The following is a 15507-nucleotide window of genomic DNA, read 5'->3' on the forward strand; positions in this document are numbered from 1 at the left end:
ATTAAAACATTTATTTAGTAGATGATATATACATAGTTTCAGTTCGGTTATTACATATATGAGAGTGGCTTTGTCTCTCTGTCTGGTGAGAGGTCAGCAGCTAGTCGGCCAAGTGAAGTAGGGTGCAATTGTGGTTAGCACACAGACACACACACACACTCAGTTAGAGAGAATCATTTAGAGGTGAAAGTTTAATCATGTTTTGCTCGGGGTTGCAAAAGAGCAGTTTGTGATGTGTCAAGATGATAAGCGAGCATCCGGCAGTGACAGGAAGTACCTGCCGTGAAGACGAAGACAATGTTCTTTTAAACTGTGTTAAAAGTCATTGTGGTTTTCAATTGACGTATGCATATATTGTATCTGACGCATGAGGGGGCGTCATTAAATTCAAACCCTGATGGTATAAAATATCTGTTTATGTTTTGAGTAGTCAGAGATCAGCCCTGTCTGCGAACGGAGCTGGTCCCCCACGCGTGTATTTCATTAAAATCAATTGTTTGACCAAGCTCTTGTTGGACCATGGTTGTTTGTACTCTCCTTCCTCAATATTTGAACCTTAACACCTCTGAAACGTGTCAGCCCGTTAACGTAATCATCTGTGGGATGACGTGTCAAGAAAGTACCGGAAGCTTTCAGTCGGTCTAAAACGGCTTACCAGACGCTGCAGCAGGAATAGCTGCAGATTCCTGTTGTTACCAGGGCATACACAACCGCCTGTGTCCTCACAACTGCTGCGGTGCAACTAGAGAGCATCACACCATTTCAGCTCTACTTCAACCCAGATTTAATTCTAAGAAATTATCAGGTATGGTGACTAATAACCAACTTCCTGTTTTTTGGTCCGGTTGGTTTCAATTTCCTGTTCCATATGATTTTTCTGTACAGATGCTGTTGAATGCTGGAGGAGGGCTCTTTCAGGAGACGCACGGCTGACTTTGTCTTCATGTTTCTCTTTGGTGGACTTCTGATGACTATATTTGGCACTTTTGTGAGTCTGGTGTTCCTGGGCCAGGCCTCCACCATCATGCTGGTGTACGTGTGGAGTCGACGGAACCCGAATGTTCGCATCAACTTCTTTGGCCTGCTCAACGTTCAGGCACCCTTCCTGCCCTGGGTGTTAACGGGATTCTCACTTCTGCTGGGCTCTATCATCGTGGATCTTTTAGGTATTGCTGTTGGTCATGTGTACTTCTTCCTGGAGGATGTTTTCCCAAATCAACCAGGTGGTGGAAGGTGGCTCTAGACCCCATCAATCATAAAGATGCTCTTTGACACTCCAGAAGAATACGCCAACTATAACCCCCTGCCAGAGGCGGGTTTGCGTGGGGGGAAGGACAGCGCCTTGGTGGTTAAATACACCCTCTATTTCATCCCTGATCATCAGGTCACCTTCAGGGACCTTCCTCAGAGAGTTGAAGACACGGTCTTTGTTTTTGACGTGTTTGTTTAGTTGTGGATGAGGAATCCTCCATACCTGCTTCATGCCCTGGAGGACGGGGCTGTGGCCCCCCCACACCCTCTAGCAGATCATTACATGAAGGAACCTTTTAAAAACAAGCGCGTCCATGCTCACAGGTGTACACACGGGTGATCACACCCACAAACTACACCCTTTTTGGCTCCTACCTCAAAGCTCACTGTGTTCTGTTGATCTTATGTGCTGCACAATAATGTTTAATATTTAGTATTTACTGTCATATTCCCATATATCATCGTGATGTTGTTGGTTATGTTGCTCTCGTTTTCTTTGGCTTGTTTTCTTTTTTCATTCTCAACAGGTGAAATTAAAAAAGTATCTACTGTTATCTACTGTTATCTACTGTTAGCTAGTTTATTGTGATGGTGTTGTTTTTATTATGTTGCTCTTTGTTGTTTGTTTTCTCTTCTGGTTTTTTTTCTCCACACAGGTGATCCAGGTGTTTGTGTTTCTTTCTTTCTTCCCCCTTTCTCACCGTCTCTTCTCCCCTCCTCTCTTTTTCTTTCTCTCCCTCTCTTTCTTTCATTCTTTCTCCCTGTCCTATCCCCCAGTCATGTCTGTCCCGTCTTTAAAAAAACGAAAATAAAATAAATACATAATTATAATAAAGGTCAATCAAATGGACCAATAAGGCCATGATGATCCACTTGGTGAAGTAAATCTGTTTGGCATCTTTCTGCCTTCAGACAACGATTCTGACGGCTAAAGATCCAAACGGGACAGACAACATAATCATCTGACCAATAACGTGTTGGCCACGGCGCGTCGAAGCCTCAGACTGTGGCGCGTGCGCCGTTTATGAACACGGCTGTGGAAGATCGCCTGTGATGAAGAGCCGTGGCTCATGGGAAGGTTGCTGGTTCCATTCCAAAGCGTCCTTGGGCCAAAACCCGAGTCGCTGCTGTGCAGATGAACCTGTGAATAAAAGTGGGCGGAGCTGTCCAGCAGACACGTGGTGTGTGAGATCCAGGCCATTTACCATCACTGATGTCACACACGGTGTATATTTTGTTTATGTGCTGCAGGCTGTTTGCGGTCTGAGGTCATTTCCTGCTCTCCGTGTCACGTGTCTGATATCGTGCGCCTTTTTGGGCACTTCATGCCTCCAGCTGACAGTTCTTATCACCGAGTTTGATAAAGCAGTAGAGACGACAGGCACACAGGAAACGGTCGGGCTCAAACCCACGGCCCTGCAGCCCGCGGTGTCCCTGCAGGCGCACAGCGTGTGAGCTGATTGGTTTGAAGCCACGGTCACACGCACAGGAAGAGAAATGAGTGGATTTTATTGTTCAAAGCTTTGAGTGCTCTGTGGTTCAGAGCTCTGAGAGCCGCTGAGGTCACTCTGTTTTTACCTGCACCAGTAAAACATGGAGCAGGACAGGAAGTCCTTATAAGGGCTCAGCCCCTGTCGTTAAATGAATTTCAGTATAAAAGTCATTATATTGTCATTAAACAATATGTGGACTGTCCCACCAGGGGAGAGAAAACTTTAGACTTACTGTATGCTAACGTCAAGGATGCATACAGCTCCTCCTCCCTCCCCCCACTTGGTAGGTCAGATCATAACCTGATTCACCTCACCCCCCGCTATGTGCCAATTGTGAGGAGGGAACCTGTGACCACCAGGACTGTTAGGAGGTGGTCAGAGGAGGCAATAGCGGAACTACAGGGCTGTTTCGAGGTGACCGACTGGGAAACACTCTGTGAGCCTCACGCCGAGGACATCAATGGGCTTACTGAGTGTATCACAGACTACATAACTTTCTGCACCGACTCCATTGTTCCAGCTCAGACTGTTCATTGTTACCCAAATAACAAGCCGTGGGTGACTAAGGACATCAAAGCCCTCCTCAACAACAAGAAGAGGGCTTTCAGAGGGGGCAACAAAGAGGAGGTGAGGAAGATCCAGGTGTTACTAAAGGACAAGATCAGAGAGGCTAAGGACAATTACAGGAGGAAGCTGGAGTGGAAACTCCAGCAGAACAGCATGAGAGAGGTGTGGAGGGGCATGAAGACCATCACTGGATTCAGGCCAACCAACAGCAGGGGAGCTGAGGGAGGTGAGAATAGAGCCGACGAGTTGAATCTGTTTTTCAATAGATTCGACACCACAGTGTCTGCTCCCACCCCCACAACCTCACCTGCAGTCAGCCTGGAATCCAGAGCCACACCACTGTGCCAGCCTCTCTCTTCACATGTTGCCTCCTGTGAGATTCCTGACACCCCTCCCCCACCCATCACCTTCACTCAATACCAGGTTGAGATGCAAATGAGGAGACTTCACTCAGGCAAGTCTGCTGGACCAGACGGAGTGAGTCCCCTTGTCCTCAAGGCCTGTGCCCCCCAGCTGTGTGGAGTCTTTCATAAACTGTTTATGCTGAGTCTGAGTCTGCAGAGGGTCCCGGTGATGTGGAAGACATCATGCCTCGTCCCTGTACCAAAGACGCCTCGTCCCAGTGGCCCCCAGGATTACAGGCCCATGGCACTGACCTCCCACATCATGAAGACCCTGGAAAGGCTCATCCTGGACCAGCTGCGACCCATAGTAAGACCACATCTGGATCCCCTTCAGTTCGCTTATCAGCCTCGTCTCGGAACAGAGGACGCCATCATCTACCTGCTCAATCGTGTCTACACCCATCTGGACCAGCCGGCGAGCACTGTGAGGGTCATGTTTTTTGACTTTTCCAGTGCTTTCAACAACATCAGGCCGACCCTCCTGGGTGATAAGTTAGCAGCGATGCAGGTGGATGCTTCTCTGGTGTCCTGGATTGTTGATTACCTGACAGGAAGACCACAATATGTACGTCTCCCACAGTGTGTGTCTGACAAGGTGATTAGCAACACAGGGGCACCACAGGGGACTGTCCTCTCCCCCTTCCTCTTCACCCTCTACACCACAGACTTCAGCCACTGCACAGAGACCTCCATCTTCAGAAGTTTTCTGATGACTCTGCGGTGGTTGGATGCATCAGCAGGGATGATGAGACAGAGTACCGGGCTGTGGTCGACTCCTTTGTCACGTGGTGTGAGCAGAATCATCTGCAGCTCAACGTGGCAAAGACCAAGGAACTGATCGTGGACTTCAGGAAGACCAGGAAACACTTGACCCCTGTTTCAATCCAGGGGGTCAGTGTTGACATTGTGGAGGACTATAAATACCTTGGAGTACACATTGACAATAAACTGGACTGGGCTAAAAACACCACAGCACTTTACAGGAAGGGCCAGAGTCGTCTCTATTTTTTGAGGCGACTGAGGTCCTTCAACATCTGCCAGAAAATGCTGAGGATTTTCTATGAGTCTGTGGTGGCCAGTGCGATCCTCTATGCTGTTGCATGCTGGGGGAGCAGGCTGAGGGTCGCAGATGCCAACAGACTTAATAAACTGATCCGTAAGGCCAGCAATGTTGTGGGGATGGAGCTGGACTCCCTCAAGGTGGTGCCGGAGAGGCGGATGCTGTCCAAGATAAAGACAATGTTGGATAACACCTCCCACCCACTCCATGACATGCTGGTCAGTCACAGGAGCTCGTTCAGTGAGAGACTGAGATTACCGAAAAGCACCACTGAACGACACAGGAAATCATTCCTGCCTGTGGCTCCCTGTACAACGCATCCACTTAACACACTGTTTGCTGCTACAGCTACACATGTTTCTTTTCCAAATATTTATTTATGAGTGACTTATGTATGTATGTATGTATATATATGTATATATTGTACTATTCTTAGTTAGCGTATTGTCTGTCTTGTCTTAATGTTGGTTTAAAATGGAGCACTGTAACAAAAAATAATTTCCCCCAGGGATCAATAAAGTATTCTGATTCTGATTCTGATTCTGATATTGACCCACAAACACTCACAGAGGTTGAGCACAAAGGAACAGTTGTAGTGACGTGTGGAAGTTACCTGTGCAGTAACAGTGTTTCCATCTTACAAGGTAGATATGCTGAACCTTTCAGGGCGGGGCTAGCCCACTCCACTGAAAGGTGCATTTCTGCAGAATCACAGTACTTTAACTTACAAGGTAACTTCCTGTAAAACACCTGGAGTTACCACATGAAAGTACTAACAGCTTCCTGTCTGCACAGGACGGCCCCGAGCGTGTGGAAGGACCCAGACTGGGATTCGCTCAGGAAAGATGTGATCCTGAAGCTCTTTAAACCCTCCGTGATCCATGCAGGAGGTTTCCGGACTCCTCCTCCTCCGTGGGGTCTGAGCTTTCACTTAATGCTGTAATGTAATTTGTAGCATTAACATTTCATGGATGCAGTTTTAGGAGCAAGCTGAGCCCCGCCTCCTCCTCTCTGCTCCATCTTTAAAAAGCATTTACTCCCATTAGTGGAGCGAGTTGACAAACCCGTTGCCTCCACCAGTTTTCCTTTCACAGAATCCCTCCACCTCTGCTCACACCACCACCCAAAACCAATTACCTCCTGCAGCTTTACAGCCCGGCTCGTAATCCCAGAGCCGCCACATGTGAGGCTCCTCTTTCAGCCGCTCACAGAAGAAGAGAAGAAGGAGGAGCAGGAGGAGCGTGTGGGGGCGAGTGCGCCCGATGAGACGGGAGAACAAGGAAATGAAGCGATTCGATTAGCGAGGCGAGGACTCGGTCGGGGTCACTGAGGCCGTCTCAGTCGGACACGGCAGACAAATCTGCGAGCTCGCCGTTAATGGCGTTTCTATTTTGGAGCTGAACGATGCCATCAGTCTGCTCGGCCTCGTTCTGCCACTTTCTCTGGGTTTTAACTCCAAACGCTTTGTGGCCTCTGATGAGGTTCTTTCTTTCCCCGAGAAAAACACGCCACAAAAGACGCTTTCACAGACTTCACAGCCCGAAACCGGAGATTAGAGCGGCTTTATTATGAGACAGGAAGCCTGAAATATCCCGCGGTGCACTGCGTCAGGTCTGAACGGCGAGGAAGGCGACGAAGATGACAAAGACGAGGAAAAGTGCTGAAGTTCAGCCTGAGGGTGAAACACTGGACTCTGCAAGCAGAGCACGGAAATCCACCTTCAAGAAGTGGGATTGGCCACCGTCAGCACGCCGCCTTCAGCTCATCAGTAGCTTCACAGGTGATGTCACCGTGGCTACCAGCACGCGGTGTCTGACTGCACGTCTGAACAGCTCGCTGCTGTTCTTCTAAGAGTGGAAGTAGGCAGGAAGTGAAACAGGAAGTGAGGTCAGGTGGCATCTGAGTCAACTCTGGGCTTCCATTAAAGCAGCATCAGCAGGCTCATCCAATCATCTGCAGGAAGCCTCCTTTCATCGTTAAAAGGCTCGCGCCCGGTCAGCCCAGCACCACGTGTCACGCTGACCCAGGCCTCGGCCTGTCGTCATGGCAACAGTCCGAGCTGCAAGCAGTCACCGGGAGTGACATCTCAAAGCCTTTCTGTGCGTCGGTTAATGAAGCGAGAGGCCGACAGGTCGCGGCTGACCTGAAGGGGGCGCTGCGAAGTCCGATTGACGGTTCTGTCACAGCAGGAAGAACAGCGAGCGCCAAAAGTACAAAGAAACCTCTCACAGTCAGTTTCTGTCCCCAACGCAACCTCAACCGGGCAACGAGTTGATGGCGGCGTGTTGAACAGTGGCGTGATGAACAGTCGCGTGTCGATGTCGGTGTGTTGAACGGTGGCGAGCTGACAGTGGCGTGCTCTGGTTTGTTTCTGTGAACCTAGAGCTGCTCCATTCGCTCCTATGGCTGTCCTACCGAGACACGTGTGTTTATGAGGACTGATGGAGCGAGCAGCAGACTGCTCACCTCCACCCATCCGTCTGTGTTTACAGTGAGTGTGTGCAGCACACTGTGGGCTGGTCAGCTTTTAACGACCATCCCGGTGCTCCTGACGGGCCGCTCGCCGCTCCTGGACCTCACAAGCTTTACGCTCACTTTAGGACGGTCTGAGTTTAGACCAGGGAGGGTCTCCCTTGGGGTGATCGTGGCTCAAAGAGTTGGCAGTTCGTCTTGTAACCAGAAGGTTGGCGGTTCGAGCCCCGGCTCGGACAGTCTTGGTCGTTGTGTCCTTGGGCAAGACACTTCACCTGCCGCCTACTGGCCAGAGGGGCCGATGGTGCGATATGGCAGCCTGGCTTCTGTCAGTCTGCCCCAGGGCAGCTGTGGCTGCAACCGTAGCTGCCTCCACCAGTGTGTAAATGTGAGAGTGAATGAATAGTGCTATTGTAAAGCGCTTTGGGTGCCTTGAAAAGCGCTATATAAATCCAATCCATTATTATTATTATTCCCTATGAAGCCCCGCCTTAAACTCTTCATGTGTATTTCTGGAAGACTCGAGTGTCAAGACTGGAGTCTGATCACAGCTCAGAACGACACCCGAAGGGGCCCACCCGCTGCAGGGCACAGGTGTAGTTGTAGGGTCTTTACCAGTGTGTGTGTGAGAGAGAGTGTGTGTGTGTGTGAGAGAGAGTGTGTGTGTGTGTGAGATCTTGTCCCCAGTCTTCTTTGATTGACAGCTCAGCCCCCCCCCCCTCCACCCCAGCTGGAAAGAAGCAGCTCACTGCTGAGGGTGTCCAGATGTTAGCGTGCTGATGATAGATGTTAGCTTAGCCTCCAGCTGTGCGTCACAGGAAAGTAAATAAACACCAGTCAGCTGTCAGTGGGGACTCCTTCTGCTCCTTGGTGGGTCCAACAGCACATTTCTAACAGCAGCGGCGATGGACGTCCATGCCCCTCCTCCATGCCCCGCCTCCACAGTTTCTTTTAGGTGGATTCAGACTGAGCGTGCTCAACGCAGTGCTGGGTGTAATCCATTTATTTCCATGAACTCCGGATGGCGCCCTGCTATCGACCCGCCGTGGTGCAGGTGTAGCGGGGTGTTAGTGGGTGGGGTTAAAGTCTTTAACCTGCAGCAGCCTCCACCCTGACCCCAACTTTGTTCCACTGTGAGCGCTCTGCCTGCTCTGTGCTTGTCCTCGTTCTTTGCTGTGCTGGATAAGAGAATAAAGAAACATAACGGGGCCGTAACCCACCGAGTGTGACGCTGAGTGGGAGCGCTGAGCGTCGGGGTGGGAGAGGGCGCCGTGTTCAGGGTGCGACTAAAGCAGCTCGAAAGGTTTCAAAGGTCAGGGCTTCATGTTGGAGGTGGAGCGGTAACCGTGGTTACTGGGCGGCACAAAGCAAACTAAATGCTCGCCAGGCCAAGAATGACTGAAGTCTGGTTAAGCCACTGTGGGAGGTCAAAGGTCAGTTTCTTTTATCAAACCAGCTTCAGTCTCGCTCTCCAGTCTGACAGTTTACGGCTCCAGCCAATCAGAGCGCTTGTATCTTATTTCACCGCTGCTGAGAGGAAGTCCACGTCCATCCGCCCCCCTGGATCACGGTCATGAACGCCTAAACGCTGGACGCAGGTGTGATGTCACCTCTCCTGTCTCGTTGTTTTCAGGTTTGTTCGGTGGAATCTGTTGAATGTTGATCTCCACCTTTGTTCACTCCGGTCTCTCTCCCACCTCCCTCCCTACAATCTGCTCCTCCCAGCATGCACCTCTCGCACAGATGGCGCTCCTCTCGTTCATCCCTCGCTCTGCAGGAGGAGAATGAGGAGGTCCTCAGCAGGCTTTACCCATAATGCTTTTCTGAACGAGGTTCTGCACGGTGATGACAGGACAACCTTTGAGTCCCTACTGTCTGTGTGATCTGTGAACCACCTAGCCTCTATGCTAACCTCAGCGTTAGCCATTCTGGTGGGTTGGGCAGACCCAGCTGTGTGCCGGCGCTGACATCACATTTCTGGAGTAACGGGAGGACGGGGATGATTGAAACAGATTAAACACAGAGCAGCTCCACTTCCTGTCAGCACCAAACCAATCAGAGGCATTCTCGCCTGCACTGCCGCCGTTCCTCTGAGCCAAACAAGCGAGCCAGACATTTTGTCTCCATATGTGCGAGACTTCTCTGCTTCCTGTTAGAAACCAGCAGAAAACAGGCCCCGAGTTTTAGTTTCGGTCTCCTTTTGTGAGCGCGGCGTCGTCCACGGGCACGTCTCTCCGTTACTTCCTCTGCATTCTGACGCGCTAACGGTCCAGATGGTCGAAGCCTCGTCCCTGACTCCATCCCTCTCTGCGTCTGACGGATGATTCTGGCTGCTGCTCGCGACACGTCGCTCCGCCGAGGCTCCAAACATCAGCTGCTGCACAGACGCCGCGTCACCCGATCCAACTGCACGCAGGAAACAAAAGCAGCTCCCGGCTCCGATAATGCTAACGCGGCTCTGCGGCGCTCTCAAACACAAACCCTTTAACCAGCTGACCGGCCTCCGCCTTGTTTCCACACACTCCCACAAACCAGCTGCTGTGTTCATCTCTGTGACAGTGAACGTCCTGCCCTCAGCAGCTGGTCACACTCTTCCTCTGCATTAGTAACACTTCAGTATTTTCTGACCTTGGTACCGACTGTGGCTCCTTCAGCCGGTGTTTGTTCACAGGTGCATATAAGCCTGTTTCCACCTGTTTACTGTGCACGTCCCCTCCCTCTGTAACCGTGTGCCTGCACCCTGCAGGTAAGACTCCCAGCCAGAGCTCACGTGTGGATGAAGCGTTAAAGCAGCTGAGAGTATTCAACTGTTCACACAGTTAGACTCTGGTGGTTGTTTAACCTGCAGCTGCAGCTGTGTTCACCTTTAAACTGAGCTCCTGATTTATGCCCATGACCTAGTGTCACCTGTCATTCACAGACTACATCACTTCCTGTTTCTTTACATGAGCTCGAGGTGACGGTTGTTGTGATTTAATGCTGTTTCAATAAAGCTGAGTTCATATTTTCGTGTTTCTGTTTTCGTGCACCATCTGATTTTACTGGTTTTATTTTGTGTGATTTTTATGTCGTTTGTGCTTCATGACTGTCTCTGAAATTAGTTTCCTGCATTAGTGCAGTTCTTAATGTCATCACGGGCGTTAAAGTTCATTCTTTGTGTTTGATGGATGGAGATCCTGCCGTCAGACACACTGAAGTAAAAACACATTAATGCTGATGTGCAGCACAAACCGCCCCTCGTTTATTATTATTACTAATATCTGGTGACATGTTGGAAGCTTCCTGTTGGAGTCCTGTGCAGGAAGTGAGGAAGTGAGGGTTAAAACCGTGCTGAAGCTCCTCCCACTGGGATTATTTGACCAAGTCTTTCCTGCAGCTCACAGCGTGGAATGGCGTCAGCTGTTCAGAGCTAATTAACCACCTCCAACATGGCCACCCGAGGGTGCATCACACCACCTGAAGACCCTCCTCATCCCTCCATCATTTCTGGCTCCTCTTGCCGTCTCCTGGAGGTGCTCACACCTCCGAGCACCCACCCAGGCCCTTAGTGTGCTTTTATAATTAATGCTAACAGGATGTGCTAGCTGCCCGTGAAGATGTGCCAGATCATCCTTACCTCCGTCTCTCTGTGATTTTACGCCTTCCTCATCCATATGGCCCGGTCACTCCGCCTCCCCTCCCTCCACCCCTCCGCCTGCAGAGAGGTTGGGTTTGTTAATAGCCCATATGGCCTCATCATATGCTGCCAGTGAATTCTAATGACAGGAGATTGGCGGTCGTTCCCTAGCTGGCCGCCGGCTTCGCTTTAATAAACCCCAACCCGCCATCGGAAACACAGGCCACGCTGCGGTGACTCCTCCTTCACAGCCTGAAGGAGGGGAGGGACTTCAACGTGCCGATTTAACCTCTGATTGGATGGCTCAGTTTGACCCGCCTCCCTGGAGGTTATCACCTGGAGCTCCTGATGCTCCTCCAGGCTGACGAGGACGTCAGTCATCAGGTGTGAGTCCCGTTTGGTAGCTGGCAGATTTCTCAGGGGCGACTCGTCTTCGCAGCACGTAAACGTCGGCGTGTGTGGACTATCAGTTTGAGTTCTGGCTGCTGCTCAGCGAGATCTGTGAGGTTATGATCTGTGGGCGGGCCTTCCACTCACACGCCTGTTTCACCTGCCACAGAGAGCACATCATCAAACACAGGACGCCACACCTGACAGTTCGGGGGGTGGGGCATCATTGCTGCTGCAGTTGGCATAGCAACAACAATCAGAAGGCAAGCTCATTCATGTTAGCATGAAGTCGGCTGGCTGACGTTTCTCACCACAGCCTCTTTATTCTGTGATCTGATTGGCTCACAGCAGCACAGGTGGTAGAAAAGTTGAACTCACCTTTCCTCCACAGTGCAAACTTCAAACTGATGTGACTGGTTAGCAAACATCTGCATCTGCAGCGTGGTCACAAACTCGTCGCCCACCACTCGTGAAACTGAAAAACTGGAAACAGAGAACATTCACCTTCAAAGTAAAAGTCCTGCCTTACCATTACAACAAATATGTTTATTTTGAAGGGGAACAGTGTCCTGGTTTCACGTTAGCTCCAGCAGCTCGTTTGGTTTAGACCAGGTTTGATTTCAAATGTAAATACTTCGTTTAGCTTTTTATGAAATGTTGTTTATAATGGTGTCATGTAATTATCTTTATCTGTTTGATAAAGTGCAAACACACTCAGGTTACGTCCTGTTTAGTTTGAGCTCGACTTTAAACTCGATGTTTGCTGGAGTTTGTTAAAGCAGTGAGAAGCTTCAGATGTGGTTTAGCTGCATTATTCATAATTTTGCTTATAATGAAATGTAGAGTGTGACCGAGGATGCATCATGTTCTGTTTTCATGCATCTGTAAAATCAAAGGTCAGCAGGTGATTGGTGCTTACACATGACTGATCTCACACTCTGACCTTACAGAAAGTTTAACAGCTTCACCGGCTGCATCGACTTTTCTTTTATTGCCCGTTTTCTGCCTTTTATCGCAGTTTGACCTTCGAGCTGATACGTTCTGTTTTCAGGACCAGACGTGCTTTACATCTGCGGGGTCCTCGGATCAATACCTCGACTCAGCGAATTATGATCTCTGCTTCTCCTGAGCCACCTCCGGTCCTCGAGCCGCTCACAGTTCTGGGTGAGCAGACCATCACGTGGGGACCTGAATGTGTCGCTGCAGGTGAGGCCCACCCGAGACACTGAGGGTGTGTGTGTGTGTGTGTGTGTGTGTGAGGCTGCTGCAGTTTGCAGATCCCTGACAGCTCAGCTTTAACTGCAGCTTTTGCTCGTTGCTGGTGAGAAACTCACAGCCTCCATTATTTATGAGCCACTGTGGGCTCTTTACAAACGAGCTCCCAGCAGGCTGAGAGTCCCTGAAAGAGCAGCTCGCCGGCTTGTTTAGCGCCGTCATTGTTCGCCGTGGTTTGTTGTTCGGCGCAGGAGCCGTTTGCTGAAGTACTGTGACCGAGGAAGCATCGCAGCTCGAGTCAAATATTTGTTCACCACACGGTCACAGACGCCCGGAGGAGCAGCTTCGCTGCGTCTGGAAAGTTTAGAGCCCTCACGGGCCTCCTGCAGAGGAGCTCAAAGACCAGAGCGATGGCAGGAGCGCCACAGCTGCTGGTTTAGGAGTCCTAACACCCCCACCCGCCCCACAGCACCACTAGTGACACTGCATCATTTTAATGTTCCCGTGCTGGCAGAAATCCAACCTCTGTGCTGTGAACAGCGTCACAGCCTCGTGCCCGTCTGAGGCATCGAGGACCAAAAGCCACACGGACAACAGTCCGGTCTGCCGTCTGGGACTCTGCATTCATGTAAATGCACTTTCTCGTGTCTTAGCTGAACCTGGCAGCTGTTAATGTCAAAGTAAATGTGGCCTGATCTGTAGCTGGATCAGTCTGAGATCCAGGAGTGATGCTGAATGTAAGTGGCTTCATGATCCAGTCCGTTATCAGCATGCTGACGGCCTCGCATCAGACGCCGCTGCTCCCGCTCTCCATTAACCACTCCTCCACACTGCTAATGGGAGATTGTAATCAGTCTCTGTCCTGGATTCATCAGCAGAGTCGTCAGGGTGACGGAGAGGAGGCGGTGGAGAAAAGAGGAGACGGATGAAGGAGGAGGTGGGTGACAAAAGCCAGCAGCAAAACAAGCAGGATAAGAGAACGCTAAGCAGGTGATGGAGTGAGGAGGAAGAAAAGAAGATGTGACAGGAGGTCAAACAAAGACGCGAGGGAGGGAGGAGGAACAGGAAAGGGGGGAATACACTCAGGAGGAGAAGAGCTGGGAGAAGGCAGTGATGCTGTTACCTGGGTGACGGTAACCACGGCAGCAAAGCTTTTGACCTCCAATCATCCTCCATGGATGGTTTCCATCTGTTCTCATTACAGAGAGATTAGGAAAGAAAGAAAAGGAGCGAGGAAGAGAGCAGGAGGAAGATCACCAATCAGCACAGCTTAATTAGCGGGTAACAGCTAATACTAAGCTATCACGTGGGATGGGGACGACAGCTATTAATCAATTATGCATTAATTGCTGTTAAGTATTTAAAGATCCGCTGCAGGCATGTTTGGAGACATTTAACGTCTTCGCTTTGAGTGCTCGCCTCTGCAGATGGACGGGAGGCGGCGGCTCCAGTCCCGAAACACTTTCAACAGGAAAGCAGGGACAGGTTTGACTCCAGAAAACCTTAAAAACACGTCAGGGCACCAAGCAGCTGTGAGTGGGCGGAGCTTCCGTCTGGCAACTGTCATGCAATTAATATATTCTTAGTGCTTATTTCGTTGTATGTATTTTAATAATGAAGGTTTGTAAAGCAAGGCCACTTTTGACTCACAAACTAAGTGCTCAGCCAGACTGAAAAGAGGAACTTGTAACATAGTTGTTGAAACTATGTGTGACGTGTACCAAAATAACACCTGTATGTGAGACGTTCTTAGATTCTAATGTTAGAGATCCTGCAGCTGGCGTTGGGCTGTGCAGGGCTCTCTCTCCTCTGGAAGATGATTGAATAAAGAATTAAATATAAAATGTTTTCTCTGTTCTATTATGGGGATCAAAGAATCGGGTTTTAATACAACACACTCAGAAATCTTAAACACAGACGACCTGAAGCCATCGAAGTGGGCGGAGCTGACCAGCACCAACCCAAACATGCTTCCACTCCACTTCCCTTTAGGGGGCGCCGCAGCCCATCGTCTACCTCCATCTATCCCAGCATCAACCTCTGACTCCTCCTGCCTCTCTTGCCAAAAACAAAAAAGTTTTCTGCCTAGTGTTACGGAGCGCGACACACTTTACTGCCTGTGTGTCAGCTGTAAACATGGGTGTCTCATAAACACGTATGTGTGGAGCGTAGAGGAAACGTAGGACGTGAGCACAGCTGCAGCACGTCTCTGTGTCAGGCTATAAACGTGTTCATTTTAACATGGAGTCCATGACTCTGTGCTGCCTCCGCTGGATGTCAGAGGAAGTGCAGGTGTGAAGCTTCAGTGCTGAGTCAGTTACAAAGATGCTGCGGTGCCGTGCAGACCTGTGGGATAGCACTGATGATCTGCTGCTTGTTGTTGCACAGAAGCGTGGGTGGACACGTTGTTGCTCCGCCCTCTCTGCCTGTTTGGAAAAGTTAGTGAAGAGTCGCTGAAGTGTTAGATGACATCTTCACAGCGAGCGCCTCCTCCTCCTCGTCCTTCCTAACGACTTCATTAGTTTATTACACACAACAGGAAACATGCAGGTATGCTGCAGGCGCCCCCTACAGGTTCAGCATGCTCTCCGCAGTGGCACCACCACAGGTGTGTACCACGTGTACCAATCTCCAACTGCCGCAGGAGGTGGAGTCACACCCAACGACAGCCTTACGTTGTCCTGTATTAATTGCTCTCTCACACACACACAAACACACACAGACACACACGCACGCACACACACAGGCAGTGGGTGGGTAACATACCAGTCAACACAATACCTGAAGCCATGAATGTGAGTGGGTTCCACTCAGACATGAACTGGTTGGATTCAGGTAAATGTGCTCGCCTCCAGCATGAGGCGCCTCACGCGCTGCCGCCGGTACTTAACATCCAGCTAGCGTGGCGTTGTGTCCATCTTTAACATACAGTCTATGTGGATGGCCCAGCAGAGGCTTGTGGGGGTGAGTCAGTCTCACATGTGGACTCGTGTCCTCCGTTAGAGCATCAGCACGCGTTATCCTGCAGTCTGACTGATG

The 15507-nt window shown here is 50.3% G+C and overlaps 1 pseudogene; it reads left to right on the plus strand.

The window, feature by feature from the left end:
* The first annotated feature begins 603 nt into the window (after positions 1–603).
* LOC146548451 (derlin-2 pseudogene) lies at positions 604–1635 on the plus strand (annotated as a pseudogene).
* The last annotated feature ends 13872 nt before the right edge of the window (positions 1636–15507 follow it).

The sequence above is a fragment of the Mchenga conophoros genome, linkage group LG22 (genome assembly GCF_057382185.1).
Source record: "Mchenga conophoros isolate Kocher_MC1m ecotype Shallow Benthic linkage group LG22, M_conophoros_male_GT1.1, whole genome shotgun sequence".
In the NCBI taxonomy this organism is placed as follows: Eukaryota; Metazoa; Chordata; class Actinopteri; order Cichliformes; family Cichlidae; genus Mchenga; species Mchenga conophoros.